Genomic DNA, 15,462 nt, shown 5'->3' with positions numbered 1-15,462 from the left:
CACGGGGAAGTCAGCGCTCGTGCAGTCGCACGTCGCACCGGCATTCCATACACTGCTGATTTGTTCGCACTTAGGCGTACCCTCCGATGCTATCCGAACAAAATCCATTGGCATCATGAACTGTAACCTGGCGATTTAGTGAAGCGGAGGGTATTTGCGGTGTGGGAGTTTCAAAAGATGGCGGAAGATGACGTTGAGTAACGTGTTGTGGACCGACGAAGCTCATTTCTCACTCCGAGGGTCTGTCTACGCCCATAACTGGAGAATTTGGGCTACCGAAAAATCCTAGAACTGTCGTGGAAACTCCATTGCACAACGAGAAAGTCACGGTGTGGGTTGGATTTACCACATCTACCGTTATTGGGCCTTTTTTTCTTCGAGGAAATGCGTGATGATGGTTTTGTAACTGCCACCATGACGGGGGAGAGGTACGCCGATATGTTACAGAATCGCATCATCCCCAGCCTAGCTGATAAACACCTGCTGGAACGTACGATGTTTATGCAGGATGGCGCTCCACCCCATGTTGCCAGACGCGTGAAAGATCTCTTGCTCGCGTCGTTTGGTGATGGTCCTGTGCTCATCCGCCACTTTCCTTATACTTGCCCCCCCAGGTCCCAAGACCTCAGTCCGTACGATTATTGGCTTTGTGGTTACCTGAAGTCGCAAGTGTATCGTGATCGACCGACATCTCTAGGGATGCTGAAAGACAACATCCGACGCCAATGCCTCACCACAACTCTGGACATGCTTTACGGTGCTGTTCACAACATTATTCCTCGACTACAGCTATTGTTGGGGAATGATGGTGGACATATTGAGTATTTCCTGTAAAGAACATCATCTTTGCTTTGTCTTTCTTTGTTATGCTAATTATTGCTATTCTGATCAGATGAAGCGCCATCTGTCGCACATTTTTTGAAGTTTTATGTTTTTTCGGTTCTAATAAAACCCGATGTCATTCCAAGCAGGTGTGTCAATTTGTACCTCTCTATCTACATTATTCCGTGAATTATTCAGTTTTCAAATTTATACTGACTTTTTGATCACCCGGTATATATATATATATATATATATATATATATATATATATATATATATATATATATATATAGGGTGGTCCATTGGTAGTGACCAGCCCAAATATCTCACGAAATAAGCATCAAACGAAAAACCTTCAAAGAACGAAACTCATCTAGCTCGAAGGGGCAAACTAGATGGCACTATGGTTGGCCCGCTGCCATAGGTGAAACGGATATCAACTGCGTTTTGTTTAAATAGGAACCCCCACTTTCTATTACAAATTCGTGTAGTACGTAAAGAAATATACATGTTTTAGTTGGACCCCTATTTTCGCTTTGTGATAGATGGCGCTGTAATAGTCACAAACGTATAAGTACGTGGTATCACGTAACATTCCGCCAGTGCGGACGGTATTTGCTTCGTGATACATTACTCGTGTTAAAATGGACCGTTTACCTATTGCGGGAATGGTCGATATCGTGTTGATCTATGGCTGTTGTGATCAAATGCCCAACGGGCGTGTGCTATGTATGCTGCTTGGTATCCTGGACGACATCTTAAAAGTATCCGGACCGTTCGTCGTATAGTTACGTTATTTAAGGAAACAGGATGTGTTCAGCCACATGTGAAACGTCAACCACGACCTGCAACAGATGCTGATGCCCAGGTAGGTGTTTTAGCTGCTGTCGCTGCTAATCCGCACATCAGTAACAGACAAAATGCGCGAGAATCAGGTATCTCAAAAACGTCGGTGTTGTGAATGATACATCAACATCGATTGCACCCGTACCATATTTCTGTGCACCAAGAATTGCAAGGCGACGACTTTGAACGTCGTGTACAGTTGTGCCACTGGGCACAATAGAAATTACGGGACGATGACAGAATTTTCCCACGCGTTCTATTTAGCAACGAAGCGTCATTCACCATCAGCGGTAATGTAAACTGGCATAATATGCGCTATTGGGCAACTGAAAGTCCACGATTGCTGCGACAGGTGGAACATCAGTGACCTTGGCGGGTTAATGTATCGCGCGGCATTATGGGAGGAAGGGTAATTGGCCTCCATTTTATAGATGGCTATCTAAATGGTGCAATATATGCTGATTTCCTACGTAATATTCTACCGACGTTACTACACTATGTTTCACTGCATGGCACAATGGCGATGTACTTCCAACATGATGGATGTCCGGCACATTGCTCGCGTGCGGTTGAAGCGGTATTGAATAGCATATTTCATGACAGGTGGACTGGTCGTCGAAGCACCATACCATGAAACCCCCCGTTCACCGGATCTGACGTCCGCGGATATCTTTCTGTGGGGAAAGGTGAAGGATATTTGCTATCGTGATCCACCGACGACGCCTGACAACATGCGTCAGCGCATTTTCAATGCATGTGCGAACATTACGTAAGGCGAAGTACTCGCTGTTGAGAGGAATGTCGTTACACGTATTGCCAAATACATTGAGGTTGACGGACATCATTTTGAGCATTTATTGCATTAATGTGGTATTTACTGGTAATCAAGCTGTAACAGCATGCGTTCTCAGAAATGATAAGTTCACAAAGGTACATTTATCACATTGGGACAACCGAGATAAAATGTTCAAACGTACCTACGTTTTGTATTTTAATTTAAAAAACTCACGTGTTACCAACTGTTCGTCTAAAATTGTGAGCCATATGTTTATGAATATTACAGCGCCATCTATCACAAAGCGAAAAAAGTGGTCCAACTAAAAAATTCATATTTCTTTACGTACAACACGAATATGTAATAAGAAAGTGGGGTTCCCATTTAAAAAAAAACGCAGTTGATATCCGTTTGACCTATGGCAGCGTCATCTAGCGGGCCAACCATAGCGCCATCTGGTTTCCCTCTTCAAGCTAGACAAGTTTCCTTCTTTGTAGTTCTTTCGTTTGAGGCTATTTCGTGGGGTATTTGGCCCGGTAACGATCGATGGACCCCTCTATATATATATATATATATATATATATATATATATATATATATATATATATATATATATATATATATAATTTTTTGTGGCTGCTTGTGTGAGAGGGACGGTTTTTATCTTATAATTTCTTTTATTAAGTGTGGGAGGGAGCCTCTACTGATGTGTGTTTGCTCATTTATCACATGCTACTTTCAGTGATGACTTTCTGAATTTGGGAGTTTTCTTGCATTTCCATGAGATATTTGCTATGGTTGGTTATTCTAAGTATTTTCATTTCTTGTTTCATCTTTGTTGGATGGTGGTTATGGTGTTTTAAATGTCCTGCAAATGTGTAATGGTTTGTTTCGTACTTCCAACACCTGATGTGTTCTTTGCACGATGTTTTAAAATTCCTGCATGCCATGCCTGTGTATACAGCATCGCAACTTTGACATTCAAGTTTATATATTCCTGATTCCTGGAATCTATCTCTCTTGGTAGTTGGGAGGGTTAGGTGCGATTGTAGGGTTTGCCCAGACGTATATGCTATTTGGAAACCTTGTCTGTTTAGTACGTTTGCAACTCTGTGTGTTAATTTAATGTGTTAATTTATGTGTGTAAATCATAGCTGACAATGTTTGCTTGTAAACTATCATGAGGTTATCTTAATAATCTGTGCTGTTATAAAGCGTCTTCGAGTATTGTCTAACATTACCATGTGCAGGCGTAAAGCATCAACAAATGTAACCTCTAAATTATTTTCATTTGTTATTTCGGTCAAAAAAATTGCAAAACTCATAACCACGCATATTATTACATAGGAACAAAATAGTCTTTCTCTTTTGTTCCGCGATTTTCAACATAGTTTCTCTGTGCCAAGATGTTGGCACTTACTACCATGTCTGACAAATCAATAACGTAGATTCTGCTTTCACGTGTGATTCTTACGGGTGTTATAAGATAAAACATCTTAGCAGAGGTAAATGTCTTTTATTATCACGTCCGGTTTCGTCCACTGTTCTGAGCTCATAGGTAGCACACTGCGCCTAGTACACGTCGACTGCGTCGCTCGGGGTCCAAAGCACAGTTGTGACACTTGAGGATGGGCTTATGAGAGCCCGAAACCGGACGTGATAATAAAAGAAATTTACAAATGAAGCGGTATTTTCAACCTCTGGTATAATGCTCAGTTGCAGATGCTCTTCCAACAGGATCGTTAGTAATAAAACTTTTCTCGCTCACTGGTTTATTCTTTACTACTGTAGTGAGCAACACAGACATATACTTGTCTACAAATTTGCTGTGGTTATTCTCGCGCATTAAGAGTAAACCAAAGTAGCGTTAGACTCGCAAGTAGTTCGTATACTGATAGTTCCCACTGGACGATATTTTCACCATGATTGTTCGATCGGCAAGGGGAGCGCCGTTCCCGATCAACAGACTTTTTGTGAATGTGTTGGATTGTATCCCCAACCTGTTCGCGGCGCCTCATGAAGTGAGAACATGTGACACTGTTGACGGTGATACGTCCGTCGCACTGAGACGTTAAGCTCCACGGCCCCTGTGACGCTATTCGGGAGCGGTAGGCTATGTGCCGACAAACGGTTCCATCCTCTTCTTTCTCTCTTCATCACACAACACAAACAAACCACTTCAGTGTACACCCATCCTTTACAGTAACCTATACTGAAGAGATATACTTAAATTCATGTCTCTAACAGACCGTGAGGTAAAGAACTAATTTCCTCGGAGGAAGGAAACCTGTACTCGGTGTCTTCTAGCTAATAGTGTCATATGACTCTTTCTTTATCTTATACCATACTAGTCATAGGAAAGTTACGCTTCACCTGCTCCTTTCTCTGATCGACAGCGTAGAAACGGTCCTGTGCACGCACTGCGTGGTTTCCTGATCGCGATGTATCGTAACTAGGTGCAGCGGCTGCACCGTCGAACTGTCGATACACTCAGGAGTGTACGCAGTGAGCAGAAGCGACCAGTGACAATTTCGCGAAAACCTCTGTCGTGTTTGACGTCACGTTGGACACCTATTTAACGTAACTATGAATTACCGCTATTTGTTCATATGAGAGCAGTTACATTTTTATTAATAGTATTAGTGACCTTCGACCGGCGGGGTAGCCGAGCGGTTCTAGGCGCTACAGTCTGGAACCGCGCGACCGCTACGGTCGCAGGTTCGAATCCTGCATCGGGCATGGATGTGTGCGATGTCTTTAGGTTAGTTAGGTTTAAGTAGTTCTAAGTTATCGGGGACTGATGACCTCAGGAGTTAAGTCCCATAGTGCTCAGAGCCATTTGAACAATTTTTAGTGACCTTCAGAATTGTGTGATGATGAAAGTAGAGGCCTTATTGCGACGACCATCATAGCTTAATTTTAAATAAAATGTAATTTTTACTGTAGCAACCTTAAAATTATTAGTTTGAAAGGAAACAAAAGATTAATAATGAAACTCAAATGTCTGTAACAACACTGGTGACAGTAATTGCGATGGCGTTGTGGTGTGGATGACGACGTCACTCGCAATGTGTGGGTACGTATTACGGGAAGGTCACGGGAAGAGTGGGAATGGGTGGGTGTTACAGTAGGGCCTACAAAGTCCGCCCGGGTAGCCGCGCGGTCTAACGCGCTGCTTCCCAAGCGCGAAGCCCTGTATGTCTCCGGCACAAATCCGCCCGGCGGATTTGTGTCGAGGTCCGGTGTGCCAGCCAATATGTGGATGGTTTTTTGGGGGATTTCCGTCTGCTTCGGCGAATGCGAGCTGGTTTCTCTAATTCCGCCCCAGTTGGTTTGTGTCGGCGATTGGTGCCCAAACACTGTCTCCACGTACGCGTACACAATAATTACTTTGACATTTGGGATACACTCGTCTGGTAGTGGACGTTCCCAGGGATGGGGAGGGGGTGTCCACTGGGAGCCGAACAGCACAATAACCCTGGGTTTGGTGTGGGGCAGCGGTAGGGTGGATGGACTGCTGTGGCCTGTTGTGGTGTTGTGTACCAGTGAGAACTACGGCTGGACGATGCCTCTCCGTCGTTTCTAGGTCCCCGGCTCAATACACAATACAATTCACAGGGGCTACAGAACAATCCTTAATGCCGTATGGTGGGGTGTAGCGGAGCGCGAAAGTGATTGAGCGGAAAACGAGAACTGGGAGCTGATTTTATAGGACACAGATTGGAAATGTACAAATAGGCGATGGGATGTAATTTCTGGCCGGAGTTCGTGAAGATGATTTGGGGACTAGGACTATGACTAGCTAACACAGGATATCTCTAGGCATGAAATTAAGAAGAGGCAATCCGGTGAAAGTGCTTTGGATTGGGTACTGAGAGTGTTCTGGCTATGTAAGTGTAGTTGCTTTTGGTCCTAGAGAGCCTGAAAATTGATGACACGACGGATCATGCAATAAAAAAGACGGATACGAAGACAGGAGAAAGAAATGCAAAAGAACAACAAAGATTATTTAATGTCTTCCTACCAGCGGGGTCATAGAGATGAAGCAGATGTTACTATTGAAGAAGAATGGAGTTCTTCCCCTCTACATCTTTCTCTCTCTCTCTCTCTCTCTCTCTCTCTCTCTCTCTCTCTCTCTCTCTCTCTCTTTAGCTTTCAGCCAGACTTGGAGAATATTGGTGACCTAAGGAGACGTATGAGGAATTACAAGATAGGAAATTTTCGATCTTAGTATCAAACCGAAATGGCAGTTAGCAACAAGTAATATAATCAGAATAGTAGGTTCGCGACTTTCTAACATTTTCTTCACCTGTTATATTGAAGTTGTGTTACGAAAGAGTAACTTTGCAGAATCTGCAGACTGGTGTGTTCACTCGAATATGAGCAATTTAGGTATTACGTTATTTCTCCTATTAAATAAACAAAGTTAGCTCAAAATGGTTCAAATGGCTCTGAGCACTATGGGACTTAACATCTGTGGTCATCAGTCCCCTAGAACTTAGAACTACTTAAACCTAACTAACCTAAGGACATCGCACACATACATGCCCGAGGCAGGATTTGAACCTGCGACCGTAGCAGTCCCGCGGCTCAGTTAGCTCTTGGGTTTTCAAGCTGCCAATAATTAGTCGCGACAGGTTATACAAATTTTACAGAAAGTTAAGACTATTAGGGTTAGTACAATTAGCGCTCAGCAGTTGTAAAACCCGCTTCATTATGACCACATATGACGTGAAATACTGTAAATGGTCATTATGTTTAAAAATGTCACAGATTAGTGGACATTCAGAAATAAGACACACATTGTGAAAGAACTGCGTAAATTTTATGTGTGAGGTTAAGTATCACCTTAATTATTTGCGTTGAAAGGAACTTCAACATAAATTAAAGTACTAAACGCATACCGACTACGTCTAAAGACGTCTGCATAACATGACTCGCGTCCTTTTCAATACCACAGCTGTGATTAGTGTCAGAGATATGTGGTTTCCTTTACGTGCATCAATAGAAAGGTTATTTAGCAAAGAAGTGGTGTGGTTAAACTCATTACGGACACAAGAAACGTACAGTTTATGGTCAGCATCCTCGACAGGGAGCGGTCATAATAATGACTAAGCTTTAGCCATTCGCTTAACACGGACATAGAGTTCGTTGTGTCGTTTCGTCATATAATGGTACACTGCCTCCTGCAATATGGGCTAATGATTACACAAAAATTTTATACCGAATGTAGTCTGTATTTCAGATGAATGTCACCACGAAAGCACATTCTTGGCTGGGTAAACATATTTCGTGCTTTAGAATTTCCCCTCGGCTCAGGGGGCAGCGTCTGGCTGTGTTTGCTTTGCTCAACGGATAGCGCCCGAGTCTGCACAGCTCTCACTTCGGCCAAACTAACTTATTAATTGCTAGAGTTTCCATGGAAAGCGTCTGATAAGGAGTGTGAATGCCATACAAAGCACGTAGATATCGACTGTTTAGGACTTTGATGCATGGAGTCACGAAGAATGTCAGTTGACGTAAATTAAGGTGTTGATTTATAAAAAAATTCCTTTACTTCACTTCCATTGCCACAAATTTTTCTATGTCGTCAGACTACCGGTTTCGGTCGGCAACGACCGTCTTCAGATCTGCGGCAAAATATGGAAAAACACAAATACATCTAGCAGACTGTCTACAGCTTAAAACAATAAAATAGTCCATGATGAAAAGTATTGCTGACATACATGTGTATTTACGTGCCTAAAGTATGATGAGACATGCGTGTTTTATAAAAACATGTCCTAATATACTGTATTTACAGTTTACGTGAAACTGAATATTTGTCAGGCTTTCTAATTCGGTAAGATATGATAATTTGGTGGATCTCATTTTTACGCTGGTAGCATTATTTGTGAATGAAAGAAGACGAAAACTGAAAAATGGGAAATGTGGTCAAGAGATAAATTGAGGAACACTAAAAGGCGAAGAAAGGGGAAACCATCGAAAATAATATTATTCTTAGAAATGTTTCGCAGATACTGCTTTGGCTACTCATGTTTTCTTCTGGTCACCCAAGTATGTTTCGGCGATAGTACACCATCTTCAGTAAGTTTCCCATTGTTCTACTCGACAGCATATTTGTACGTTCACGATACTGTCTGCCTACTGTAGTTCAGATGGTAAGTCAATATAACTAGTCATCTGAAACGAAGATTCGAGAATGGGAATAGAATACGGGGTGAAAGTATATCGGTGATAACTGTCGGTGATGACATTGTTACACTCAGTGAGAGTTAGGAAGAATTGCAAGTCCTGTTGAATGGAAGGTAGAATCTGACAAACACACACTATAGACTGGGAGTCATCAGAAAAAAAGAGAAATGTAATGAGGAGTAGCAGAGATGAGAATAATGATAAAAGTAAACATAAAAATTGGGGATGACACACAGGCAAGGTGAGGGAGTTCTACTTTCCAGTAAAAACGAAAACACTTGTCAGGAGAATCAAAGAAGACATTAAAAGTAGAACAGCACAGGCATAGAGTACGTTTCAGGGGAAAGACGTCTAATGCTATCAAACATAGGCGTAAATTTGAGGAAAAATATTGAATAATAACATTTTAAGGAAGTGATTCATGGACTGTGAGAATGACACAAGAAAAGAGAATCTAAAGAGTCTGTGACGTACTGCTATAAATGAACGTTGAATATTATACAGCAAGAGATGGGGAGGTTCCCCGCAGAAACGGTGACGACAGGAAGTGTAGAAAACATTGATAAAAGAAAGGCAGGAAGCTGGCACACGCATTGAGACGCTAGGGACGAATTTAAATGATATTAGAGGGAACTGTAAGGGAAGAACAAGGTTGTAATATTTCCAACATATAACTGAGAACGTTAGGTTCAAGTGCCACTTGAGCTGACGAAATTGGAACAGGAGATAAATTTGTGGTGAGCCGCATCACTTGAGTCAGAAAAGTGATGACTGAGAAAAAAGACATCTGCTGTTTTCCTGTACTTGGTTGCGGATCTCAAGCAGTGAAACAGGATACTATAATTACCTTTTAAAGATTCAGCCTTGAGCAAAAGCCAATTTAATGGTCTTTCCTCCTAGCCCACATATGTTTCCGTGATGAGAGGCCATCAGTGAGTTTCCTTGTAAGGTTTTAACTACGTAGAAACTGTAACCATAAAAGAATTTTGGATGACAAACTCTGTATCGATATCAGCTTTCCTGCACAAGATGAACAGCAACACGAACAACAAGATGTGCTGTTACTGAAAAGATAGGAAGCCAGCCGCTGTGACCGAGCGGTTCTAGGCGCTTCAGTCCGGAACCGCGCTGCTGCTACGGTCGCAGGTTCGAATTCTGCCTCGGGCATGGGTGTGTGTGATGTCCTTAGGTTAGTTAGGTTTAAGTAGTTCTAAGTCCAGGGGACTAATGACCTCAGATGTCCCATAGTGCTTAGAGCCATTTGAACCATCTGAAAAGAGAGATAGGCTTTCATCATCAACACCTGTACAGGTGAAGGCAAAAAAATTCTGTACGTGTGGTACAAGCGGAATGTTCAGAACATTTATGTCTCAAGCAGACATTGGAAGAAGTAGCGAACTTCCCTAACGAATCACCTCGTTTCCAAAGAAATAATAAAATGTAGCAAGGAAGTAGGAAATAAAAGCGGGTCTCAGTGGCTGGCAGAAGCTGCACAAACAGGAGGTCACTCGACTGCTACACCCACTTCTCCGCTCTATAAATTCAGGATGGCTCCGCTGGCAGACTTTTATAACGTATTATCTTCGGAACTCGTTCGATAAAATATTCATGCGTCAGGGATGGCGACAAGACGCACCGTGAGAGAGCGACCGGCGAATCTTATCATGGCGCCTGGAAGCGTGGCAGGGATGAGGGCGTATTACGACAGCCGCAGCAGGGGGATCCACCACACTTACAGTCTGCCCAGCAAACGGGCGCTCCTTTCAAAGGATGTGGTTTAATCTGCAATTAGTTGCGCAGTGTTAAGGTTTCACAATAGTTGAAGGAATTATTGTTTTGTCAATGAAACTAACTATAAGATTAAACGTCAAATGCTTCCCATTTTTTTCTTACTATAGATTATCTCCTCCCTCTTCAGCTTCTACTACTCTGCAATATAATGGGTAAGCTACTGCAGACTCCTAGATAATAGATTTCCAGACTGTCGTTTCTATGGTGACACTGACAGATCTTTTGCATCACTGTGAGAGTTAATGGAGAAATACAAAGTGTTCTTACACATACGTTTTTACATAGTGCATTGCTCATGCTGTTTATTTAAAACGAACGCACTGCCATTTGAATACAAATCTTACTTAGTATGGAGCGACTATGAGCATGCAGATATCAACTGAATCGTAGGTGAGTTGCCAGAAGACGAAGGTAATGAAATGTACGGGAACAGGCTAATAAGTGTAACTCCTGAATGAATTGTTTGATCATGTTGTTTGACGTTAAGTGTAATTCACAATTACAGATCCATTTAGGACATTTCGATTACTTTTTAAGTTATGGAGTAAATAATCTATAACCCAAAAAGTACCTTAGTTACAGGGTACTGATAAATGAAGACTCATTGTATTATGAACTGTAAAGAGAACAGACTCTGAGCACGAAAACCTTCAGAGCCCTACAACTATTTTATTATGTTTCTAAAAGAGTGACTTTTTGTTTCGGTTATCGTATTGGATTAGTGATCATATCCACAACCTTATCTTATATAATATAGTGATTACAGATCTGACTGTGTGTCTGGTTAAGACTCGATGGCACTTCTTAAGAAAATGATGAAAGAAGACATGTTAAATGTGTGTCATTGTTGTTATTATTGGTCAGTAAAATGTGTTTATTGCTGTCAGAAGTAAATTATCTTTTCCTGAAATTGGACTAGATAGTTCCTGTGGCATATTTTGGTTATATGTTATAATTGACAGTCGGTATAAATTAATAATCGTTATTTTTTACCGACACACCGACAGTTGCTGAACAGTTCAAAGAAAACTTCAGACTCATTCAAATACGTACCCAACCAATGAAATTATAGTTGGTACTGACTTCGATCTACCGTCAATAACTTGGTGAAAATATATGTTTAATGTCGGTGGTTGGCATGAAGCATCGTCCGAAATAGTTCTTATGGCCTTCTCAGAAAATTGTTTTGAGCAGTTAGTCCGGACTGCGCGAAGTGAATAGTTCAGAATTCGAGTCAAGAACAACTGCCAACATGAGTAACTTAGAGGTAGGTATCGACGGTGAAGCAAAGCAGCTTATATCACTTAATAAAGGCAGGGATTCCGGTACAGACTGTATGTCAGTCAGGTTCTTTTCAGAGTAGGCTGACACAATAGCTCCAGGTTTGCCAATCATACACAACAGCCTTCTCGTCGAAAGATCCGTACCTAAAGACTGGGATGTAATACAAGCAACGCCAATGCCCAAGAAAGGAAGTAAGGTTCAGACAGTGGAATGAAACCTAAAACCCTATAGATTCGAAGACACTACTGATCGTACAGCGACTGCACCGTACAAGGGAACCAATATTGCACTAGAGGGTCAAGTATGGTAATTGGAAACAGAATGTGGGAAGTTAACCTCAGGAAACGATCTAGCTCGCTAGCTCGTTTGGGTTCTCCTATCATCACTACAAAGCCATTCTCGTTGGTATATGGATAGATGTAACTAGAGGCTTACTTTACATAATCTGTCTTGCTAGTCTGCAAATTTCGCAGGAGAGCTTCTGTGAAGCTTGGAAGGTAGGACACAAGGTACTGGCGGATGTATAGCTGTGAGGACGGGTAGTAAGTCGTGCTTGGGTAGCTCACCGCTGAAGGCAAATGGTTCAAATGGCTCTGAGCACTATGGGACTTAACATCTGATGTCATCAGTCCCCTAGATCTTAGAACTACTTAAACCTAACTAACCTAAGGACATAAAACAACTGCGACCGTGGCAGTCGCTCGGTTCCGGACTGAAGCGCCTAGAACCGCTCGGCCCACTGAAGGCAAAGGTCCCGAGTTAGAGCCTCGGTCCGGCACACATTTTAATCTGCCAGGAAGTTTTATGATTTTCATTAATCACAACGTTTCAAAATTTACAGGAGAAATAATCATGTGGTATTGACAAAATACAATATAAGGAAAATCAGATGGCGTTTCCGTATCATAGAGTTATAATCTGTCAAGGTAACTTCGTACATACTCACATCGTTCGCGAGTATGTGAATGGGTAAGAGTTGCATTTCCCTGTGACAGGTAGAACGGCAACCAAAATGTGTTACTGTTGTTCGTTCTCAGTGTTGTTACCAGGCCTTCTAGAGTGTATAAGTATGAGAATAGCGTCAGACGTTGAGTGACCATTGTAAAGGACTGCATACTCGTCTGAGACAGCATTATCAGCACCTAACATAGTTTGAAACGGGCCTCATTTGGGGGTCGCCATTTAACTGACTGATCGAATCGTGCAATACCAAGAGGCTTGAAGTACTGTGGTGTGTCAATACCCCAATATTGGACTCTATTGGGAACATGAGGGCAGCCTACTATTCATAAAGTTTCCGGTCGACCAAGTCTGATACCCACAAGGGAGTGTCGTTCTAATGTGCACTGAGCACACAATAAGCCATTTACATCTGTACTTGCCGTATTAGAATTAGGAATGTGCTTCCTGCAACAATCTGAGTCGTCCCACCGCATGGTTGGAGATTAGCAGCAGCTGAATGCGGGAACTTGTGTCACATGCTTAGGCCGCCCTTAGCACTATTAGCACTACAGCAGTGCTGTGACTGGGAAGCATGAACTGCTGGTGAAGTGCTGCAGCTTGTGTTCTGCGCTGAATCGCAGTTCTGCACTACCCCAGATACCCTCCATGGCGAGTATGTCGACGACCGGAGGAGATGTCCCACTCCTCCAATGTTCCTGGAGGCGTGGGGTGTGGATCCGTCGGATATGACTTTGGCTACAGCTGCTCGTGATTCTACGCTACAACGGTACCACATGGGCATCCTGCGTCGATATGTGTTGCCTCTCTCGCGACAGTATCGTGGTGTCATTTTTCAGAAGGAAAATGCTCATCACAAAGGGCACATACGCCTATGAACTCTCTGTGATGATGAGGTATTTCCGCGACCAGCGAGATCACAAGATCTGTTCCTGGTATGACATGTGTGGTACCGGCTCGCACGACCACTCCGTCCCTGTGGCAGTATCTAGGCTTTCAAGCACCAGCCACAACTGTTGTGGGCCAGTTTCCCTCAGAAAAGAATACAACAGCCTCTTGACACCCTAACCAGCTGAAGTACGCATGCATCCAGACCAGACACGTCATACAGAAGTGGACTCGTCTTGACAACTTCTTTCTATGTGTAACGCTATTTTGTAATCACTGAAGCAACATCGCATGCCTTCCCAACCAGTGGAGTTTCATTACGCTTCCTCCTCTCTTTCTAGGTAATTCACTTTTCTTCCCAAGCAGTGTATTTTATGATGCTCTGTCACTTACTCTCATATTCAACGTTAGTGTTTTGAGTTACCATTGATCACAGCTAACACTTGGTTCAAGAATCTAAAAGAAGGTTCTATACATGGAAGAAGCCTGGAGTTACTGACAGGTTTCAGATAGATAATATAATGGTAAGACAGAGATTTAGGAACCAGCTTTTAAATTGTATAACTTTGAGGTTCGCCGATGACATTGTAATTCTGTCAGAGACAGCAAAGTACTTGGAAGAGCAGTTGAACGGAATGGATAGTGTCTTGAAAGGAGGGTACCGGCCGGAGTGGCCGTGCGGTTCTAGGCGCTACAGTCTGGAACCGAGTGACCGCTACGGTCGCAGGTTCGAATCCTGCCTGGGGAATGGATGTGTGTGACGTCCTTAGGTTAGTTAGGTTTAATTAGTTCTAAGTTTTAGGCAACTGATGACCTCAGAAGTTAAGTCGCATAGTGCTCAGAGCCATTTGAACCAATTTTTTGAAAGGAGGATATAAGATGAACATCAACAAAAGCAAAACGAGGATAATGGAATGTAGGCGAGTTAAGTCGGGTGATGCTGAGGGAATTAGATTAGGAAATGAGACACTTAAAGTAGTAAAGGAGTTTTGCTATTTGGGGAGCAAAGTAACTGATGATGGTCAAAGTAGAGAGAACATAAAATGTAGATTGGCAATGGCAAGGAAAGAAGAAGAAAAAGCTGTTAACATCGAGTATAGATTTAAGTGTCAGGAAGTCTTTTCTGACAGTATTTGTATGGAGTGTAGCCATGTATGGAAGTGAAACGTGGACGATAAATAGTTTATACAAGAAGAGAATAGAAGCTTTCGAAATGTGGTGCTACAGAAGAATGCTGAAGATTAGATGGGTAGATCACATAATTAATGAGGAGGTATTTAGTAGGATTGGGGAGAAGAGAAGTTTGTGGCACAACTTGACCAGAAGAAGGGATCGGTTGGTAGGACATGTTCTGAGGCATCAAGGGATCACCAATTTAATATTGGAAGGCAGTGTGGAGGGTAAATATCGTAGAAGGAGACCAAGAGATGAATACACTAAGCAGATTCAGAAGGTTGTAGGTTGCAGTAGGTACTGGGAGATGAAGAAGCTTGCACAGGATAGAGTAGCATGGAGAGCTGTATCAAACCAGTCTCAGGACTGAAGACCACAACAACAACAACTACAACATACCTCTGCATTTTTCTTTGATTTATGACAGTATTTGTGTAATATTGGTATTCGTATCAAAGTGTGTGTGAGTGGTACCATATGGTGGGGAACCTCTCTTACTGATCTGTTAGGATGGCATAGCACCTCTCCCATCTTGCGTTGTGGGTGTGACAGCAAACAATAGGTCTCAGATCAGTGGGCAAACCGTCAACTGGTCTTTGTTCAGCACAGGACCCCACGCAAGTGTCCGGTTTATGTGAAGAGAGGCTGCGCAGGGCCATCTGGACGGGAGCTAGTTACAGGCTAAGCTGTGGCTGATGCTATGCTATGAGTGGCGCACTTGACTGAGT

This window comes from Schistocerca cancellata, chromosome 1, assembly GCF_023864275.1.
Source record: "Schistocerca cancellata isolate TAMUIC-IGC-003103 chromosome 1, iqSchCanc2.1, whole genome shotgun sequence".
Taxonomy (NCBI): domain Eukaryota; kingdom Metazoa; phylum Arthropoda; class Insecta; order Orthoptera; family Acrididae; genus Schistocerca; species Schistocerca cancellata.
Note: the sequence above shows the minus strand (reverse complement) of the source record.